At 42.0% G+C, this 8,707-nt stretch overlaps 1 pseudogene; it reads right to left on the bottom strand.

Moving 5' to 3' along the window:
* Window positions 1-7,106: 7,106 nt before the first annotated feature.
* Window positions 7,107-8,130, bottom strand: LOC101426280 (methylosome protein WDR77 pseudogene; annotated as a pseudogene).
* Between the last annotated feature and the right edge of the window lie 577 nt (window positions 8,131-8,707).

Here is an 8,707-nt window from a genome sequence, read left to right as displayed (position 1 = left end):
TTACAATGTTATGATGTATTTTAAATTAAAGCATTCTTAATATATCCATTTAAAACAATACCCTTTTTTTTTTTTTCTTGAGGCACCAGGAACTGGAGATTTAACCTGGGACCTGGCTCTATGGAAAGTCGGCATTCAACCATTGAGTCACAGCAGCTCCCTGAGCTGGTTTTTTCTTCTGTTTTGCTTGTTGTTTGTTTTTTGTTGTTGTTTTTTTCTTTAGGAGGCACCAGAACCTGAACCTGGGACCTCCCATGTGAGAAGGAGGCATTCAACTGCATGAGCCACATCTGCTCCCCAAATAATATCTTTTGATCCCTGGTTATAAACAATGAAGAAACTAGGATACAAATACTACCTGTTACCTTATTTCCCATTTATATTTTTTTATTTTTGAATGAATATATATAGATATAAGTTTTCAAAACTGTCATTATTTATATCATTTTCATTATGCTTTGAAATCATAACTGCTGCAGTTGTTTTATACTTAGTCCTGGATTCATTGCTTAATACCAGTATTTTTGCCATAATTTCATCATTCATTACTTGGCTCAGGTTTATTCTTTGGTAGTTTATTAAAGGAAGGTAAATGTATTGCTTGAATTCTTGTAGAACTAAAAGTAGTTGACCGTGTTTTTATACTTGAGTGACAGTTTGGCTAAATATAAAATTCTTCCTCCGTCACTGGCAAGGCTCAACTGTTTGCTCGTGTGGAGCAAGCATTGTGTGGAGCTGTGTGAGGCCAGCCTGAGATTTGCTTCTTAGAGGAGAAACTTGATATTTTTGGCCTGACTTTTGCTTTTCTCTTCTGTCTTTACTTTTAAAGCCCAATGATTTTATTGTTTTAGTGATATTTATTCTATAGCAAGTGTTTCTAGGAGCACATGGTATGCATTCAATAGTTAAATCCAAATCTTTTACTATTGAAACTATTTCTTGAATTATTCCTTTAACTATATTTTCTTCAAATATAACGCCCTTTTGTTCAGTTCTCTTCTCCAGGGCACCAGTTATATTTATTCTGAGAGGCAATGGAGCTACTTTATAAGTACATTACCTCAAGTAAGTTGTCTAAGCTCTGGTGCCTCAGTTTTCTCATCTGAAAAATTAGGTCATAGTAATAACTTACCCCAAAGGGTTGTTGTGGGGATTAAATAAGTTAATACATGCGAAGTTCCTAGAACTGCACCTGGCATGTGTGATATGCTCAGTGAATATTGGCTCTTGTTTGTGTATTTTTTTTGAGGTACCTGGGGCTGGGAATTGAAACTGGAACCTCATATGTGGGAAGTTGGTGCTCAACCACGGAGCCACATCGGTGTCCCTAAGTTGTTTTTTTGTTTGTTTGTTTCTCTTTTATGCACAGTGCTGCTGTACACAAGGAGTACCATGCCACATGGGTGCCCCCCGCGTAGGAGGACCCCACACACAAGGAGTGCTCCCCACAAGAAGAGCTGCCCCGTGCGAGAAAAGCACAGTCCAGGAGTGGCACCACATGCACGTTGTTTGTTTGTTTGTTTTTTCAGGAGATACAAGGAACTGAACCCTAGACCTTCCATGTGGTAGCAGGCATTCAACTGCTTGAGCCATATCTGCTCCAGCTCTTTTCTTTTTATCTTCTCTGCCTGACTTCCATATCTATCACTTCCTCTCTCATTCTATGGTAAATGCTTCAGTCCTCAGTCCATTAGGACCACCAAGTTCCTAAATGACTCTTTTTTTTTTTTGACCCAATATTTATTGCTAGAGAGTTCTTATAATATGGTCCTCAATATCCTTCCTGTACATGCCAAATATAATTTCCTAGTTTAATCAATTGGAAGAACTTATTGAATGTCTATTATGTGCCTATACTTAGGCACTGAAAAGGATAAAAGCTGCAAGATGTAATCTCTGATATCAAGCAATTTTAAATCTAGTGGGAAGATAGGAAACAATTACATATTATTAATTTTTATCTTTTGCTACTGACTATAACTGAAACAAGAATGTGGTTAAGGAAAAAGGAAGGGCAGCTTCATGTAAGAGGTATAATTTGAATTGGAATAGGAAAGTGGGTAATATTTAAATGAGTAAAAGAAAAGTGAAAGAACATTCCAGGTAAGTCATGGTGAGAATAATGAAAATACTTACTGTATTAACTCAGAATTTGCATATAGTAAGGATAGTAGCAGGAAAAAAGGGTTAGCAAGATGGACCAGGTCATTATATATAGTAACACTGGAAATCATGCAAACACGGTTGTTTGCGTGACTGGTCAGTTAAGAACCCAGGGCCGAGGCAAAATTTTGGGGGGATGTTGCACATGGGATAAATGAATGATAGAAAGTTCTGGCTATTGAAATTAATCAGGAAGGAATGTTTTTCTCAGCCTGTTTCAAATAATGAAAAACAGTGAGTGAGAAGATCCCAGATCATAGCTAGGAAAAGTGAGCCAAGTGTTATGTCTGTGTGCTGAGGCTGTGATGAAAATGGAAGAAGGGAAAATTTAGTCGCCGGGAGCAATCTGAAGTCAAACCTTAGCAATGCTTGTGGAGAATGGGTTTAGAATTTAGGGATGACTGTTGAGATTTCCTTTTATAATTCAGAGAAATTTTCTAAGGATTGGCATGCAGGATTGAGAGAGAGAGACAGGACTATTATCTACACAGCACAGCTGGGTGGACCCACCTTCTCACTCTTGTGGGATAATGAGGCAGCCACAGAGTTTCCCACACTACTCATTGATTGCCTGAGACACTGTATGACCAGATAATTGTTTTGTCCATTGGAATAGTGTAGGCAAGTTAATTGTGTTTATTAGCAAACTATACCCCCTTGCTGCTTTTCTCAACTTGCTTTCGTGCACGAGTATACTTGGGACATTTCAGAAGTCTTGTTTGTTTTATGCTGAGGGATTTAGAGATGCTTTCTGTTATTCTGCTTTGTACGCTAGGATCCATCAAAGAGAAAGGGGTAGAGTTCAGGAATTTGAGTATTATCCTTGCCTTGCAGCTTTCTCTTCAACAGGCACTGAAGGGAAATTCCTGTGGACAGATGGAATGAAAGGAAACCAAGTACAGAAATGAACGGCGCTTGTCATTTTAAGTCTGCATTTGTAAGGACTGTTTTGAGATGAGGAGCCTGAGCTGATGACTTCAAGTAATTGAGGCAATATTTCAAGTGATATACACATATTCCTACTTGATAGATCTTCCTCTCTAACTAGCCATCATCCTATTTTATAATGTTATCATATTTTTAATTATATTGTACATACTTGTTTACAGCTATTTGCTATATATCCAGGGTGACATTACAGTAAATTAGTTTTTACCCATTGCCTCTGACTGTTCTTTGCTTCAAACTGAACCATAAATATTGCACCTGAGAAAGCCAGTGCACATTATTTATCATGCTCATGTGTGACCACAATAGCAATGCCCAAAGGCAGAATATCTTGGGAGCTGACTTCCAGGAACTCTTGGAGGAGGGGGTGGGAGGATGTCTACAACTACAGACCACGTTCTCACTCTAATATCTGCTCAGGGAGGAGCTTGCTTGCTTGACCCAGTATTTTGAAAGAAATTTAAGCTACTAGTGTCCATATCTCATTTTTGGTAGTGGAGTTGGGACATGTGGAGTGGAAGAGAGTTGATAGAACTGTAAAGGGTAAAAAGAAAAACAACAGGCATTTTAGAATATGGTGACAGTGCCCAGCATGGTACTGGCACGTGAGGACATGAGAGGGTCCCCTCCCTCCTTCCTTGTGCATGGGCAGAGAGAGATGGACTGGAAACTGAAGAAGACCACAGTTTACTGAAATGCCTCATCCAGGTTACTTTTTGGTGCAATCAGAAGTTTATATTGAGCACTCAACTAGGAAGCCAATCTTGTTTCTCTTATTTCTTTAACTGTGGCTTCACTCTGTCTGGTTCTTTCCCAATTCTTATTGTGCTGGAGACCCACTTATGGCATAGTTATAAAAAATCTTCTGCATTTATTGATTATGTTTTATTGGCTAGACCGTGCACCAAGTGCTTTATATAAAACACATCATGTCATTTTCATGCAGCTCTGGGAGGCTGACACTCAGAGGTCATTTGTTCAAGGTCAGCCAGTTAGGAACTGGTGGAGGCTGAATTGGAACTTGCATGTTATGACTCCAAATTCCATACTTCTAACCTCCTCATTACTCTTCCTTTTCATGTAATTGAGTACCTGCTTAGGAGCCTAGTTCCCCCGAGGTTATCTTTCTTATTCCTCAACAAGAGATAACATTAAAAGGTTGCCAGTACCTGCTGTTCTATCCTTAGTACTTCCACTTGCTTTTCTTCCTTGGCTTCCAAATGCTTGTCTCTAGCAGGCTTCAGGGACATGGACACAGGAACAGGGGCTGTCTTAAGCTTCGGTGGTGCCAGCCACCCATGTGCCACCAAGACATGGTATGGGCTACCATATGACACCCAACTACACTAGGCAGATGCAACTAGAAAAGAAGGAAATGGGGATTATAGCAATACTGAACCTGGGTATAAGGTGATCATTACTGGAGAAGTGTTTTGGAAGAAAGGGGAAGGATGCTCTGTCTAGTGAAGGCTGTTAAAAGTCAAGTAGTCACTGCTGTGAAATAGGACTAGTCAGGAGGAAGACAGGGGCTTCATCAAAAGCAAATAAGGGAAAGCCTATTTAGTAGGGGACCACTGGGGCTCTGGCTTGGAGTGAGTTTATGCTACTATGAAAAGGTCTTTTCTCCCATGACTTTGACAGCTTGAGGGACCCTCTCGATATCTGAAATTTATGAGCACTTGAACCCAGGTAACTAGGGGTCTGCATCATTGTCTTTTCTCATCCCAAAGTCTGAGGACTTTTAGCCCACCCCAGAGCTGGAAACCACCCTAGGGGCACAGTAGGTATTTAATAAGTGCTTCATTGACTTACCTGGTGAAGAATAGCACCGATTTCATGCCCTCAGCCTCCCTCAGAGGAAAATTATAATGTTGCATACAGGAGCAGCAGGGCCTCAAAGGGATGTTTGACATTTTAAAAGCTGATTTCAGATGCTCAAAGAAATCTGGTAGTGTATTACTTTTCTGTCCCAGCAGTGTCTATGATACATTCACAGCATGCCGCATCCTGAAAAACTCTACCATCACATGGGGTTAGCTATTTTGTGGGGAGACAGGTAGAAATTCCAACAGAAGACTTGGCAAAAAAGAAGTGTGGAACACAGAACCCCTTGTTTCTGAGCCAAATCCCTGGACACAGACAAGGAGCAAGTGAAGGAAGATTCTGATCCAAACATGCAAGCAACTGAGCTCAGAGACGTAGAAAGCTGGAGAGAGCATTCTCCCACACTTACAACAAGAAAAAAAAAAATAGACAAACAGCGAATTAAATACTTTTCTTGAACCCATCAGAAACCTGAGGTTGCAGGGTAAACAACTAACCTGAAATCTGGAGAGAGATGGATGTTTGCAGGGAGAAATAGGTTCAGAGCATTTGCTTTCCTGGGGCAGATGTCACTGATGCCATATGAGCTGGTAAGAAGACTCTGCTACAGACTTTTCTCTGGTAGCAAAGCTTCCCAAAGCTAATTAATATGGCCTGTTCTGATTTTGGAACCAAATTCCCATCTCACTGTTTCTGGTCAATTCTGGCCCCAGGAAATGTGCAGTAGCTGCCCATATCTAGCTATTTCAGCCCTCAGGAGTTTCCTTCCAGAGAAGACCACATAATACTTCAGCTCCCTGCTTCCCTCCTTCTACCAAATGAACCAGCAAGTACAAGTATCTATTGCTACCAGGCCTTTCACTTGCTATTTCCTCTGATGTTATGACACTGCTCCTTCCCTATCTGCATAATGAACTCCTGATCAACCTTTAAAACCCAACTCTGGCCTTGCCATCATTATGCTATTTTCCTTGTGTCCTCTTCCCCTACTCCTCTGCTGAAAATTACCTTCTACTCATATTTATTACACTATAGTAGTTGTTTTTTAATCTGTATCATCCACTAGATGGTGAGTATGCTGGAGGTACATACATTATTTTAGCTATTTCTATATTTTTTCATCTTTGAAATTCCTTAAAATTATAACTTTAAAGGCTTCCTAATATCCCGTTGTATTGTCCTATTGCTGCACACTTGGGTTTCCCCCAGTTGCCACCTGTACTAAATAATTATGTGATTCATGGGATTTTTTTCCCCCCCAAAAAGGAAGGCTAACAAAAGCCTCAACTTTTAATTTCACAGCCATTATTTCTGGTTCTTTCCCTGCTGCCGGAATTTAAAATACAGCATTCAGACTTCCTCCATCTAGAGAAAAGGAGCCCAGAGGTGTGAGAGGTCTGGACCCAGCCTGTTTTATGTGATAAAGAGGGAAGAGATGTCTCTGCATTGGTCTCTATCAGTTTTCAAACTGAACTGGAATGCCCTTGAGCTCTCCATCATCTCCGAACTTTTTTCTACAGCATCTAACCTATGACAAGGAACCCCACTCATCTCTCATATACACAACTCCATTGGGGAGGGAAGGGGGGCAGGTATTACAAAGGCACCAACCAGACTCATTTTGTTCAGGCTGAAAATGGATTTCTAATTCAGTTTAACAGCAAAGACACGTGCAAACTGTGGTGAGCTCTACCTCAAAGTGAGCTGGGCTGGCTTTTCATGAATGGAGTATTTCCCATGACACAAGGGAATCAAGCTCTATAAAAAAGTAAATAAACAAAGGAGCTCCTGTCACTATGAGTAGTGTAAGAGCTGTCTCCAAGAATCCAGGAATGCCCACATCCCCGACCTTACCAGACATGGTCATTATTTCAGGCCAAGCTACGTGGGAAAAGGATTTTTTTAAAAAAATCCTCACCACTACCAAAACCTCTACCTACACACACATTCAGACACACACATTCATATCCATTTTCAAGAAAGTTTTTTCTCCCTATGACTATAGGATCCAAGAATCCAGCCGTCCCCAGACTCACAGACAATGCTTGTTAACTGCGTAGATCTGGTCTATCAATATACCATATAAGGCTCCTATCGTGTCTCACAAAATGAAGGGGGAGGACAGAGGATGTGGGTACTCACAGGGGATTTGTTTTTGTCCTAAGTTCAATCTACTCGGCAATTTTCTTAAGTCCAGGGACTGGGACAGGCTCTGTGGGCACAATATGGTGGATGACCTGATGGTCCCAGCCCACCAAGGTAAGGAAGGAGTGATTGAGTGGGGACCAAGTACCGTGTCTCACAAAGTCTTTGTGGGCTTGGCTTCTAAATGCCTCAGAAAGGCCAGAGTCCAGCACAGCAAGTGAGCAGTCCATTGACAGGCCAAGAAGGAAACACTGGGTGGGGAGAACACTAGCCCTGTGACACACTGGGAGTGCACAGCTAGGCTGAGGACACGGCTTGCACTTTTGGTGTCCACAAGGGAGACAGTCCCATTCTCACCACTAAAGACAAAGGCTTCACTTTGCTGAGGATGCCAAGCCCGTGAGGTAGGAAGGAAGCCAGAGGCAGTGCAGCCCATCTGTGATGCTGGCTTGGGACGACAGGTATCCAGAGTAAAATTCTATTATCCTCGCTGCATGAAAGAAGCACAGAGTCCTTGTGGGGAGAGGCAGCAACACAGGTAACCTGCCCAGAGTGAGCTCGGTGTAAGTTCAGAACCGTCTGTTGAGCCAGGTCCCAAATCTTCATGCAGAAGTCTTTGCTGCCACTGACAGCTTGTGTGCCAGAGCTCGGGACACTGACCATAGACACAATGTCATCGCGCTCACACTTGCCAAAGTTGCTGACAATGAGCGTCTCATTCTCATCCAGCTCCCACAATTCAACAGTACTGGAATCTGAAGCCACTAGGATACCTCTGTCCCCAACCCAAGTGAAAACAGCCACTCTGGCCTCCATCTGAATTCTGGCAGGGCAGAGGCTTTTTTGGGGTGACACAAGGGTCCTTGAAAAATCAGAGAGAACCAGTCCGGCAGAGGCCACTCAAGCTTGAGGCCCTGAGCAGGAGCGCCCCATTGGCCCAGGACTGTGCAGACAGCTGCCGCCCCATATAGGTGGGTGTATTAGGGGGAAGGTTCCAGTCACAGGTTGCACCAGGTACCAGGGAGGCGGCGTTTCCTTCCGTATCTCCATGTTTCCAACTCCAACCTAGATCCAAACTAGACGCCCACCCAAGCTTCAGCTCCGGCTGCAGTTGATACATGGGATTTTAAAATCAAGCTTTGTGAAAAGAAATAAAACAAAATAGAGTTACTATGGCTAAGAGATTAAAAATGAGTCAGGAGACCATTCAGGAAGTTACTCCTATGCACAGCTCAGCCAAGATATAACAGTCTGCCAAAGTATGCAAACTCACAAGCAATAGTGTTTCTCAAAACCCTGGGGACATCTGGTAACCTATGAAATCACCAGGTAAAGAAATTAGTAAACTATTGAGCTTGAAAGGACTTTTGAAACACTGCAAATATCCACCAGTTGTAGTTTTTTACAAACAATTTACACAATCTTCTTTTTCTTTAAAAACCCTTTCTTGGAAGCCCCAAGAGGGGACACAACAATCTGGGTGGCTACCGAAATCTGTGCTCTCCAAATTGCAATTCCAAGATCCCATACAAATGCTTTTGTTGCCTCGCAGCTCAGTGTGTTATTTCTCAGTCAACAGTTTTTTTCTTAACTGAACACTTCTTAAGATAGCAAGTATAGTAGCCCT

This window comes from Dasypus novemcinctus, chromosome 23 (assembly GCF_030445035.2).
Source record: "Dasypus novemcinctus isolate mDasNov1 chromosome 23, mDasNov1.1.hap2, whole genome shotgun sequence".
Lineage (NCBI taxonomy): Eukaryota > Metazoa > Chordata > Mammalia > Cingulata > Dasypodidae > Dasypus > Dasypus novemcinctus.
This window is presented reverse-complemented; position numbering and strand designations above follow the sequence as displayed.